This window comes from Dendrobates tinctorius, unplaced genomic scaffold (assembly GCF_039654945.1).
Source record: "Dendrobates tinctorius isolate UK_male_01 unplaced genomic scaffold, ASM3965494v1 ptg000022l, whole genome shotgun sequence".
Lineage (NCBI taxonomy): Eukaryota > Metazoa > Chordata > Amphibia > Anura > Dendrobatidae > Dendrobates > Dendrobates tinctorius.
Genome location: NW_027361690.1, coordinates 33,867,835 through 33,881,089, shown reverse-complemented (window position 1 = coordinate 33,881,089; position 13,255 = coordinate 33,867,835). Strand labels below are relative to the sequence as shown.

Sequence of the window (13,255 nt, the reverse complement as noted above, 5' to 3'; positions counted from 1 at the left end):
ACAGCTGGAAGGCTTCATCCCCTACACAGACAAATGGCATAGGTGGACCAGATGTTTGCGGCAGCGGTCTAGGTGGTGGGAACTGGAAGGTGTTTCCATACAGTTTACGCCCCATGGCAGACAGTTTGAAAACTTGAGAGTCATTGGAGCGGCCATAAGCCCCAATATCAACCGCAATAAATTTGTATTCCGCGTCAGCGATGGCCATGAGGACAATTGAAAAATATTTCTTGTAATTGAAATATTCAGATCCCGATCCAGCTGGCTTTACAATGCGGATATGTTTCCCGTCCACAGCGCCCAAGCAGTTTGGAAACTGACATATCTGTTGAAACTTGTCAGCAATTTCAATCCACCTCTCTGTTGTGGGCTCTGGTAAAAACTCTTCAGCTAAGGAGTCCCACAGTGCACGGCATGTGTACTTCACAATTCCAGATATGGTGGAAATCCCGAGTCTGTACTGGAAATGCAGTGACGAAAGGGATTCTCCAGTTGCAAGAAATCTGTGGGGAATTAAAAAACAATAAATTAGTTTTAAATCACAGCATTACATACCAAAACTGACCTATAACACTTGGAGATACAAATTACCACCAACAAGATTGCAGTGAAAGTGTGCTCTGATGCGATCACATCCAATAAATGTGGCTTACCTTAAAGTCACCATCAGACGCTCTGCGGGTGAAACAGAGAAGCGGCAATAGGTGTCCGCTTTTCTTATGAGGTGTGCAATGCGCTCCACCAAGTAATCAAAATTCTCCATTTTCATCCTAACATCCAAAAAATTTATCCGGGTTTCGTCGAAGGTCCATGCATAGTGTAGAATAGACCCCACGCGTCATTCTCTTGGCTGTGATGGGGTGGATCCACAAACGTCGTCTACGATGCCTGATGCGCTGCTGTCTCGCTCTCTCCTTCTCCAGAACAATCACCCTCAAACGATTCGCCTCCGCTGTAAAATCCGACAAATTCTTCAAAATATTTCCAATCACAACATCCATCTTCGCCAGTAACTTGCTCTTCTCTCCAACCTGCACTTTCTCCTCTACAACCTGTCAAAGAAGGGCTGTAGGAACACGCTATATATAGTTTTCCAGTAGCCAATCCCGTTCGGAAGGCCACAAGGGTCAATTTTAAAAACCGGATCCGGCGTAATCCGTCGAAAAAACGGATAGAAAAACGGATGAGACGGATCCGGTTTTGTCTGTCCAGAAAAAGACGGATCCGGCAGAAAACCGGATCCGTCACATCCGGTTTTCAGAAACATATGCCGGATCCGGCGTTCCGGCACGACGCCGGATCGCGCCTGACGCCGAAAACCTGAAGTGTGAAAGTAGCCTAAAGTTGTTGTGCAATTTGTCCTGAGTACGCTGATACCTCATATGTGGGAGAAAACTACTGTATGGGCACACGTCGGGGCTCGGAAGGGAAGTGGTGACGTTTTGGAATGCAGACTTTGATGGAATGGTCTGCGGGTGTCATGTGCGTTTGGAGAGCCCCTGATGTACCTAAACTATTGAAACTCCCCACAAGTGACCCCATTTTGGAAACTAGACCCCCCACGGAACTTATCTAGATGTGTGGTGAGCACTTTGAACCCCCAAGTGATTCACAGAAGCTTATAACGCCGGGGCGTGAAAATAAAAAAATCATTTTTTTCCACAAAAATGATATTTTTGCCCCCAATTTTTTATTTTCCTAAGTGTAACAGGAGAAATTGGACCCCAAAAGTTGTTTTACAATTTGTCCTGAGTAGGCTAATACCCTATATGTGGGGATAAAACACTTGGAGCTTGGAAGGGAAGGAGCACCATTTGACTTTTTCAACGCAGAATTGGCCGGAATTGAGATCCGACGCCATGTTGCATTTGGAGAGCACCTGATGTGCCCAAACAGTGGAAACCCCCAATTCTAACTCCAACCCTAAACCCAACACACCCCTAACCCTAATCTCAGCTCTAACCCTAGCCCTAACCCTAGCCCTAACCCTAATGGGAAAATGGAAATAAATACATTTTCTTTTAATTTTATTATTTTTCGCTAACTAAGGGGGTGATAACGGGGAGTTTGATTTACTATTTATAGCAGGTTTTTATGTTTGGCAGCTGTCACACGCTAAAAGACGCTTTTTATTGTAAAAATAGTTTTTGCGTCACCACATATTGAGAGCTATAATTTTTCCGTATTTTGACCCACTGAGTCAGGTGAGGACTTATTTTTTGCGGGACGAGTTGACGTTTTTATTGGTATCATTTTCAGGCACGTGACATTTTTTGATTGCTTTTTATTCCGATTTTTGGGACGGAGAGTGAACAAAAACCAGCGTTTCATGAATTTCTTTTGGGGGGTGCGTTTACACCGTTCCGCGTACGGTAAAATTGATAAAGCAGTTTTATTCTTCGGGTCAGTACGGTTACAGCAATACCTCATTTATGTCTTTTTTTATGTTTTGGCGGTTTCATGCAATGAAAACTATTTTATATAAAAAATAATTATTTTTGCATCGCTTTATTCTGCGAGCTATAACTTTTATATTTTTTCACTGATGATGCTGTATGGTAGCTCGTTTTTTGCGGGACAAGATGACGTTTTCAGCGGTACCATGGATATTTATATGCATCTTTTTGATCGCACGTTATTGCACTTTTTGTTCGGCGGTATGATAATAAATCATTATTTTTTGCTTCGTTTTTTATTTTTAATTTTTAAGGGGTTCACTAAAGGGGTTAACTAATGGGACAGTTTTATAGGGCGGGTCATTACGGATGCGGCGATACCAAATATGTGTACTTTTATTGTTTTGGGGTTTTTTTATTTCCAAAAAATGAATTTATTTGGGAATACTTTTTTTTTTTGGTAATTTAGCGATTTTTTTAAAATTATTTTTACACTTTTTTTTTACATTTCTTTAACTTTATTAGGTTGTCCCAGGGGGGACATCACTGTCCTGTGACAGATCAGCGATCTGTCACATCACAGTTCACTGTGACTGATCAGCGATCTGTCACAGGCATAGACGCAGACTTCCTCATGCCTGCGCTTTGCAGGCACTGAGGAAGTCAACTCCCTACAAGCCCCCAAAGGTCCCCGTCGCCATCTTGGATCTGGGGACCTGTAGGGAAAGAGACCCCCGCAGCAGCGCTGCACATTGCGCTGCTGTGGGGGGCTCAGGGAAGCACGGAGGGAGCCCCCTCCCTGCCAATCCTTCCATTTAACCCCCGGTACACCGCGATCGTGTTTGATCGCGGTGTGCAAGGGGTTAACGTGTCGGGGGCGGTCCGTGACCACCCCTGACACATTGTGCCGGGTGTCAGCTGTGATAATCAGCTGACACCCGGCCGCGATCAGCGGCGCTCACCACGTGGGCGCCGCTGATCGCATTAGACGTAATATTCCGTCCATGGGACTTAGGGCCCAGGTCACATGGACGGAATATTACGTCCAATGTAGGAAAGGGGTTAACTAAATGTTTTTACGTTTTCCATGCATGAATGAGCACTGTGGCTTCCCTGCGGTTTCTGTGGGTTATCCTGCCGTAGTCTTGTGACACTTGTATTTATTGTTACCTGGTATGATGTATTTTTAATATGAATTTTCGAATAAAGTAATTTATTTTGCCATATCCACCTAGTTGCTCTTTTTCCTCCTTATAAACATGTCTTCGTGGAGCAGGTGCTTCTTTTCCCTGTTTTGGGATTATCGGTTTCTCACCAATTGGCACTGTGCATGCCACTGAGGGTTTTTGCATCTACTCAAGATAATACCAAGCCCGATGTTTAGTAATATTTATAATAAAATGGTACATAGAGAGTTAAATAAAGACACACACACACATAAAATTTGCGTTAGACCAGGGTCACGCGACAAACTCACATGAGTCTCGCACCTCAATACCCGGCACTGCTGCCGGCACTCGGGGCCGGAGAGTTCAGCTACGTAGAAATACATGCAACCGCACACTCCAGTCCCCCCCTTGTATGCATGGCTGAGCTCATCCCCCTCTTGTATGCAAGGCTGGGCTCATCCCCCTTGTATGCATGGCTGAGCTCATGCCTCTTGTATGCGTGGCTGGACTCATCCCCCTTGTATGCATGGCTGGGCTCATTCTCATCTCCCCCCTCCCTCCCCTCTGGGCTCATTCTCATCTCCCCCTCCCTCCCCGCTGGGCTCATTCTCATCTCCCTCCCCGCTGGGCTCATTCTCATCTCCCTCCCCACTGGGCTCATTCTCATCTCCCCCCTCCCTGTGTGCCTGGCTGGGCTCATTCTCATCTCCCCCCCACCCTCCCTGCTGGGCTCATTCTCATCTTCCCCCTCCCTCCCCGCTGGGCTCATTCTCATCTCCCCCTCCCTCCCCTCTGGGCTCATTCTCATCTCCCCCCTCCCTCCCCTCTGGGCTCATTCTCATCTCCCCCCTCCCTCCCCACTGGGCTCATTCTCATTTCCCCCCTCCCTCCCCACTGGGCTCATTCTCATCTCCCCTCTCCCTCCCCGCTGGGCTCATTCTTATCTCCCCCCCTCCCCCATGGCGCTCATTCCCCCTCGGCCCCATTCTCCACCCGACTCATTCCCCCCAGCGCTCATTCTCCCCCTGGCCCCCATTCTCCACCTGGCTCATTCTCCCCCCCGCCCCTCATTCCCCACCCTGCTCATTCTTCCCCAGGCCCCCATTCTCCACCCGGCTCATTCTCCACCTGGCCCTCATTCTCCCCCCAGTACTTCCTGTTTGTGTGTGTGAACGCGCAGTGACATGGTACCGCCCATTAAGGTCATGAATATGGACGCCTATGAGAGTGGAGTGGCGTCCATATTCATGATCTTAATGAGCGGTACCACGTGTGACCACGCACTCACACAGGAAGAATAGATATCGGCGCTGGACCATCGGAGCTGCAGCAGGCACCGCTGGAGGAGGTGATTATGGGGGGGAACGGGGGGGAGGGTCGACCCCGGACTTAAAAAAAAAATACCTTGCTCAGGTGCCGCCCCCCCACAGAGTCCCGCCCTAGGCACGTGCCCTCGAGTGCCTAATGGCAAATACAGCCCTGTCTCCATACCTCCTCTTTTTCTTTTTTCTCCTTTTTTTTCCCCTTTATCCTGATATTGTATACTGAAGATCTCTGGTGTCAATTCTGTGGTTATTATGATCTCCTTCATTTTATTGAGATAAACTAAATGACTATATAATAGCTGTGTATGAGTATCTCTTCAACAACCCATGTATTGGTTGTTCCATTCTCATTTATATCCCTCTATATCGGTTTGTACGACATCTTTTTGCTGATCCAATAGGGATGTTCAACATCTTTAATTAATTTATACAATTGTGATATTTTTGTATTTGCTATTTTTTGTAATTACTATATAATCTGATGTACATAAAATTCATTCATGTAGAACCTGTCAATCTATGCAGCTCTGGTCGGTTTTGACTATACTGGTTTAATATAGGTCAATTTTGAAACCAGTTCTGTATTATATCATATGTTATATTTTCAATGGATGTTTAAAAATTTTATTTTTTATTTTTTTCTTTCTGTTGTATTACATTCAGTCTGAAGAAGGTCCATAATAGTGACCAAAACGTTGCACACATATTGAATGTACACCGTGTGGATTACTAAGCTTTGAATAAAAAGAATCTTCTATTTTTCTGCATTTGGGAGCGCCGGATTTTTTCCTCTATATGGTTCTGAACACATAGCCGCTTGGTGTCCTATGTCCTCCAAATAGATGGACTGCAGCCTAGGGAAGTGATGTACATGCTATGCCTATGCGGCCTGCAGTTTTTACTATCAGCCTGGTGATGGGCCGAAGGCATGTCCCCTGACAATAATTGGAGTACTGGTGTCAGGACTCTTGGACTCAGAGAGTTTGGCGACACTGGTAAGGGCCACACTACCACTCCAGTTGATCCCAGTGAAACACATGGGCGTCTGCTGTATCCATAGGGACTCCAAGGACTACCCCGTCACCAGAGTGACAATAAAAATGAACAGTGGCAGAGTCTCATGAGGTTGGGGTAATCAAAGACTTGCTATACTCTGATAATAGGCAGGAATTTAGCCTGTTCTGGGACATGTGGAAAAAGGCAAAGGTGTCCACTAACTCAAACATGAGCCAGTCCACCCTTGAAGAATCCCCATTGCAGACGAGTTCCCCTGTGTGTCCTTGCTGTTGATGAGGACGAGACACTTAAGGATGATATTTCTGAGTTGGGGGTTTCTGGGGGGAATTTAAGGACTTCCCAAATGCAAGATCTTATGTTGAAAGGGGCTTTTGATAATGTGACTGTAATAAATGGGGTTGCTCAAGGGCCGGGGGCCGACACCAGGTTTCCATATGTTACTTTAAATGAGGAGCTGCTTTATAGTCACTAAACCAAGAGGGGAAAGTGATAGAGCAGTTGTTGGTGCCAGGTCCCTATAGGCATAGGGTATTAGATCTGGCCCATTGTCATGTCTTGGGTGGACATCTGGGAGTAGACAAAACTGAAGAGCGGGTCCTTCAGAGGTTCTACTGCCCTAGATGTCACCAGGACTGTCGTGACTTTGGACAGGATGGTTTCTCCTCCATCCTGGTCAGGGTTAATTTTAGTTTGCCTCTCTTTGGTTCTGGGGCGGCTATTTAATGTTGGCAGTTCCTGGATTTGGCGTTGGTGATACTTCCGTATACCCGGTTTGTGGTTGCTGACCCAGGTTACTCATCCGTAAACGTTGTGCCTCTGTGCTTGTGTGCTTTGCTGTGTATGACCTGGCTTGTCCCCTGACTTTTGCCTCTGCATCCTGCTTTGTACTTCCCTGTCCCTCCTGGTTATCTGACCCCTTGGCTTGCTCTGTTTACTCTTTGTCGTATCCCTAGGTACTACGCTTTCGTCTGGCTTTTGACCCTTGGCTCTCCTTGACCACGTTTACTGTCTGTGCCTTGCACTCTGGGCGCTGTTTCCTTCCCTGAACTCACGCGTGGTGACTCTGCCCCCCTGATCACATGACTGCTTAGTGCCAGGTCCTGTGCTCACTGCTTAGTCTCAGGTCCTTGCACACAGCTTGACTTGTTCCTCCACTCCCTGCGCTCGTTCATGTGCCCCCTGATAGCATCCCCTAGGCAGCGCCAGTGACACCATTGGTGTCATCACAAGGACATTGTTAATTTCTGCCAATCCTGCTCTACCTGTCAGCTTACTGCTCCTGTATCCCACTTCTGCAGTCCCCTAGTGCCGTTGCCCATAATAGAAATCCCATTTGACCGGAGGGAGTTGTATAAGGCTCTCCATATTACCCAACTCCTGACGTCGATGTATGATCCGCAGATGGACGGCCTGATGGAGAGGTTCAACAAGACCTACTGTTCTCCATTAAAGAAGTTCCATAGGCCTCTAAAGGCTTCTCACCATTCGAGTTGCTATAGGACAGCGCCCTCTGGGGACTTCTGGACATTATAAAGGAGACCTGGGAAGGTAACACCGCACCGAAGCATCATCGAACATGTGGCCCAGATGTAGTACAGGATGGCGAGGGTGATGCCGATTGTGTGGGAAAGCCTCCTTCGAGCAGAAGAGGCCCAGGCAAGGGTCTACAATCAGTCAGCAAGACTGAGACAGTTTAGCCCTGGAGTCTGTGTGTTGGTGTTGATCCCCATGGTGAAAAGTAAGTTCCTGGCCAAGTGCCATATGAGGTGGTCGAAAACTTGAGTGATGTCAACTACATGGTCAACGAACCAGAGAGAAGAAAGCCGTACTAGGTGTACTACATTAACCTGCTCAAATCATGGCGAGACAGGGAACCAGTGGAAGCAACATGCCTAGGGGCCAGTCCTGAAGCCAGGGTCAAGGATGTCATAGAGACACTGTTACCAGCCCATAAGCAACAGTGTTGAGATCTGCTTCAGCAGGACCGGGACCTGTTTTCAGAGTTGGCTGTACGCAGGTTGTGGAACATGAAATCCTGACGGAATCACTTATGCGGGTGAACCAAAAGCTGTATCACAGTTCTCAAAGACCACCAGGAGGTGATCTCCAAGTAGGTGAGGAGAATGTTGAGTCTGGGCGTCATTGAGGAGTAAAAAGGGCAGCTGGTCCAGCCCGATTGTCCTTGTGTCAAAGTCGGATAGAGAATGGCATTTCTGTAATGACTATAGAAAGCTGAATGAGGTGTCCAAGTTCAACGCATATTTGATGCCCCGGGTCAATGAGCTCATTGAGAGGCTCGGATCAGCCAGGTATATCACCACCCTGGTCCTAAAGAAAGAGTACTGGCAAATTCTGTACACCTGACAGGTGCTTTCAATATACCAGGATGCTGTTCTGTCTACACAGAGCCTCAGCTACCTTCCAGAGACCCATGGATCGAATCCTAGCCTCTCACAAAAAGTATGCTGCAGCTTATCTGGACGACATCATGATCTTCAGCCCGGATTGGGAAGTCATCTACAGAAGGTCCGGTCTGTACTAGATGCGCTGAGGAAGACAGGATTTACTGTAAACCCGAAGACGTACGCCATGAGGAAATACGAGGCAATACATGGGCTATATAGTTGAAAGGGGCAAAATTAGGCCGCAAGTAAATAAGGTAGAGGCAATCCAGAATTGGCCGCAACCGATCTCTTAGAAACAAGTTGGGGTATTTCTCGGAATTGTGGGATACTATTGGCGATTTATCCTGAATTTCACCATGATAGCCACCCCAGTATTGATCTTAGGGGCACGAAGATGTCAAAGGCCAAATGGTCCTCTGAAGCAGAGAGGGCATTCTAGGAGTTAAAGCTCACCCTGTGTAAGCAGCCGGTCGTGATCGCACCTGATCTCCGTAGGGAATTCGTGATCCAGACAGACGCCTCAGAGGTCGGGTTGGGGGCCATTTTGTCCCAGGAAGTAAATGGGGAGGAACATTTCATCCTATACGTAAGGAGAAAACTCTCTGCCTGTGAGAAAAACTGTGCCATCGTGCGAACAGAGTGCATGGCCATCAAATGGGCAATTGACACACTGAGCTACTACTGGTTAGGCCAGAAAGTTCAGGTTTGCGTCAGACCATGCGCCCCTGAGATGGATGAGGGAAGGGAATGGGAAAAATGCCCGGGTGACTAGGAGGTTTTTGGCGCTCCAGGACTGCAGCTTCCACATGGAGCATAGGCCCGGGAAACTACATGGTAACACAGATGCCCTGTTCAGACTTCCCTGATTAGTGAGTAAAGGTATCAAAACACCCGGCTTTGGGCATGGGGGGATATGTGACAAAGTCACTAGAAAAGTGCTGGAGGGGAGATACATTTCACTGAGGCTAATAGCTTCAGTGAATTAAAACCCAGAAATTTCTTCAAGCACACTATGTGTTGAGAGAAGTTAATCGGCCATTTTAATAGCTAGGTTTTTGTGTACAATCTTAGAGTGGGTGGGAGGTTGTCCACCTTATCTCCACCCAAGGGTGTGGCCTGGGGTTTAAATAGTTGGTCTCCTGAGGCATTCAGAGTTCAGAGTGTCTGGAGAGGCTAACTCTAGAGAAATGTTTGTTTTTGTGCAAACCTGAACAATGTGTTTTGCTAACCCTGAAAGGACAGATCCCAGCTACCAAAAGGACTGCACTTTGTTTTTCCTATTTTTGCCCAAAAGGTCATGTTTATTTTTACTTCACCATGGTTTATGCCGCATATATAATAAACCAGTGAATATCTTAAAGAGACAGTGTTCCCATGTCCACCTCCATGTCCAGCTGAGTGAGCCAATCTACCACAGCCTATTATAAATGCAAGATAGAACATTTGATGACAGAGCTGGCATGCTGGAATAAATTGTTCCAAAAGGGGTAGAGAAAAGCATTGGTTTTGCACTGTTCTTCTAGACTAATGCTGATGAAGAGGAATGTGTGTTAGATATGAATCCCAACTATTTTTATGGATGGGTTTCATAGTAGAGAAGAACTAATCTTTTGAAATTCGACTGATTTGCCATGTATTCCATAATACCCTCTGTTTCCTCCTCACTAATTAGCTTGCCGGTCGGAGACCAGTTGAAGGACTGCATTTGATAATACTACTGCCCACATGGCTAGTGGTGGTGATTCTATCGTTGGAAGTAGCTCCTACATTCATAGCCATACTATGTTTTTGTTTTTTTTTAATTTTTAAATTTTCATTTCCCCAACTATTGTCATTGTCACTTTTTCTTCTATTGTACATTGTGTAAAACAGTATAATTAACTTCTGACAATCTTTTTCCCAACTATTCAACCCTTACCAAAAAGGATGTAATGAAAAATGTATCAGCAGGTCATTGTATAGGTGTGGTATTTAAAGTTATCAAACTGGACTAATAACAAAAACAGACATGCACAGTTACATGTCTTCAATCTTTTCCTAAGGTTTCAACAAATTTCAAGACCCTTCCCAAAAAATGACAAAATAAGAAACGCTAAGGCTAGTTTCACATTTGCGTTTGTGTGCGCAGCGTATTATCTGTATGCGCATACGCATGCAAAAACGCATGCAAACACAGCATTTTTTATCCACATCATCTTATGTAAGACGCCAAAAAAACGCTGCGTGTGCATGCCTTAGTATGCGTTTTTGCATGAGTTTGTGTTTTTTATGCGCATGCGTTCGATATTTTCAATGCTTTGCCAGTACAATTGCCTTGACACCAGACACTGTATGGACATGTCTCATGGGATTTCTATATATAGACACACTGCACTGATGAAATCCTAGTCTTTTGATGCTTTCACAAATAACCCTAACCCTACCCTATACCTAACCCTATCCCTACTCCTATCCCTCACCCTAAGCAGTGTACTGATTTTTATTTCTCATTTTCTTTTTCACAGATTCCTGGCTACTGGAGAGACATTATCATCTTTACATTTCCAATTCAGGATTGGAGTATCGACACTTTCTGGAATTGTTGGTGAAACATGCCGTGCTTTATGTGAGGTTCTGCACAGAGAATTCCTTCCCCAACTCACAACTGAACTATGGATGGAAAATGCCAAATTCATGGAAATTTCTAATTTTCCCAACTGTTTGGGGGTTGTGGACCGCAAACATATTAGAATTTTGAAACCTGCTGGCAGTGGATCAGAGTATTACAATTATAAAAAATACTTTTCTATTGTTTTAATGGCTATTGCAGATGCTGAGTGTAGATTTGTTGCCGTGGACATTGGCTCGTTTGGATGAGGAAATGACTCGCAGACCTTCAAAAACTCTGACATGGGCCAACGTCTGTATGGGATTGATTTTAATTTTCCACAGCCACGACCTCTTCCCAACACTGACGGACCGCCAATGCCTTTTGTTCTTGTTGGGGATGAGGCATTCCAAATTTGTGCCAACCTCATCAAACAATACTCAAGTCGGAACTTGAACCATAGAAAAAGGATTTTTACTACAGATTAACAAGGGCACGAAGAACTGTTGAATGTGCCTTTGGATTGCTGGTGTCAAAATGGTGCATTTTGGGAACATCCATTAATCTTAAAATTGACACTATTGATCAGGTTGCAAAGGCGTGTGTGGTTCTTCACAACTACATCCTGGCTAAAAATCGACCCAACCTAGAGGAACCTGCTACTATCACATTGCAGGATTACCACGATCACCCTATGAGGACTACAGTGGCAGTTGCCCAAGCAAGAGATAAATTTCCAGCCTACTTTGTGTCTGATATTGGACGGCAGGATTAATTGGTGTATTTAACACCTTTACAAAACCACTTGAGTGTAACACCCGTTACTACACACAAGACATAAATAAAAGACAGAGACAGTGATTGTGAACCAAAAAAAGTGTTTTAATAACAAAACTAAAAATAATATTTATTTTAGCATTAATAAATTTTTGAAAAAGATTAATGTTTGCAATGTCTGCTTCTTGTTCTGCCCAATGGTGTAACATTTTGGACCTGGGGGTTGTTGGGCTGGGATGATTTGGCTAGGAGTGGTTGGGGAAGTGGTTACAGGGGAAGTGGCAGATACTTGGAGGAGAAGAGGACACATTTCGAGAGGTAAACAAAGTGGAAGGGATTGACAAATTGGAAAGCATTGACACATGGGAAGGGATTGAAAAATTGGAAGGGACAGAAGGAGCATAAGGTGGGGACACACTTGGAAATGGAAAATTAGGGACAGTTGAGGTTTGAGGTGGTAGGACAGGTGAGTGTTGAGGGGGGAGGACAGGTGATGGTTGAGGTGGGAGGACAATTGAGGGTTGAGGTGGTGGGTTGGATTTCTTCAAAGTCTTTTTCCATGAGGTTTTGCTGGTTCCTAGCCGTTTTGCTTGGCTCCGGTCCTGGGGTGCTGCACTTAACTGAGATGTAGATGGCATGTCTTCACTTCTCTGCATGGTGGCACTTGAACTCAGCTGTATGGTCCTAATGTCCAGCGGTGGTGGTGGTGGAAACGTCACTTGCACTGGTTGAGCCGACGGGTATCCTAGTCCTTGTGAGGTGTTGAAAGGTGCTGAAGGATTCTTCCACTGCTACTGTGCTGGCCCTTGTTGACCTGTATGGAAAGAAGGTGGTACCTGCTGCTGATATCAGGATAGCTGCTGTAATGCCTGGTTGTAAGCAACTTAGCAGGCCTGCATCACATTCAGCTGGAGATCAGGCGGTATGTTTTCCGTCACGCACCGTTCCATAGAGGAAAAAAAAATGTTGTGCCGGTCTCTCTTGGTTGGCTTTCAGGTGGTCAATGCTTTTTTTGAAGTCCTGGAAAACTGTGCAACAGAGTGAATCCACTATCCATTCTGTCTACAATCACCTTGTTCCCATCCCATAAGATCGACCTTAAGTACTCAAACTCGGGCAAGACTTGCTTCTCTCAGGCCCTCTGCCGCTGACGAGCAGACCCAAATCAAGCAGCGGCAGAGGGCTGGGAGAGGGGAAAACTAGATGGACCGGATGCTTGAGCCCTAGCCTGTGAAGCCTGCCTGATTGCTCCATCGCTGGTGGATGAGTGGGATTGGGCCGGTTCGTTGGCTGGTCGATGAATGTCCGCTCCAACAGAGGATGGTCCAGGTTCTGCAGTGCTGCTCCAGGATCTGTTTGGAAAATAAATGAAAAACATTATTAAAAAAAAAAAGTGTGCAGTTTGTATAATAAAACACAAAAGATACGTTCACTGAGCAAGCGCAGGCCTCAGAAACGCAAGCTGTCGGTGATATTTGTATTTTCTCAGCCTTTGAGCAGCACCACTTCGAACCCGAATCTCCTCTTTCAAGTCCTTGTTGAAGCAATCCTTCATTGAACGCCAACAGAATTTAATACT

General features: G+C 45.8%; 1 long non-coding RNA gene across 1 annotated transcript in view; it reads left to right on the top strand.

The window, feature by feature from the left end:
* LOC141084116 (uncharacterized) overlaps positions 1-11,838 on the top strand; it is an 86,870-nt gene extending 75,032 nt beyond the window's left edge. The window contains exon 2 of the long non-coding RNA XR_012230935.1: positions 10,817-11,838. This is a non-coding gene — a long non-coding RNA (uncharacterized lncRNA). The remainder of the gene's footprint in view (positions 1-10,816) is intronic.
* Positions 11,839-13,255: the final 1,417 nt, after the last annotated feature.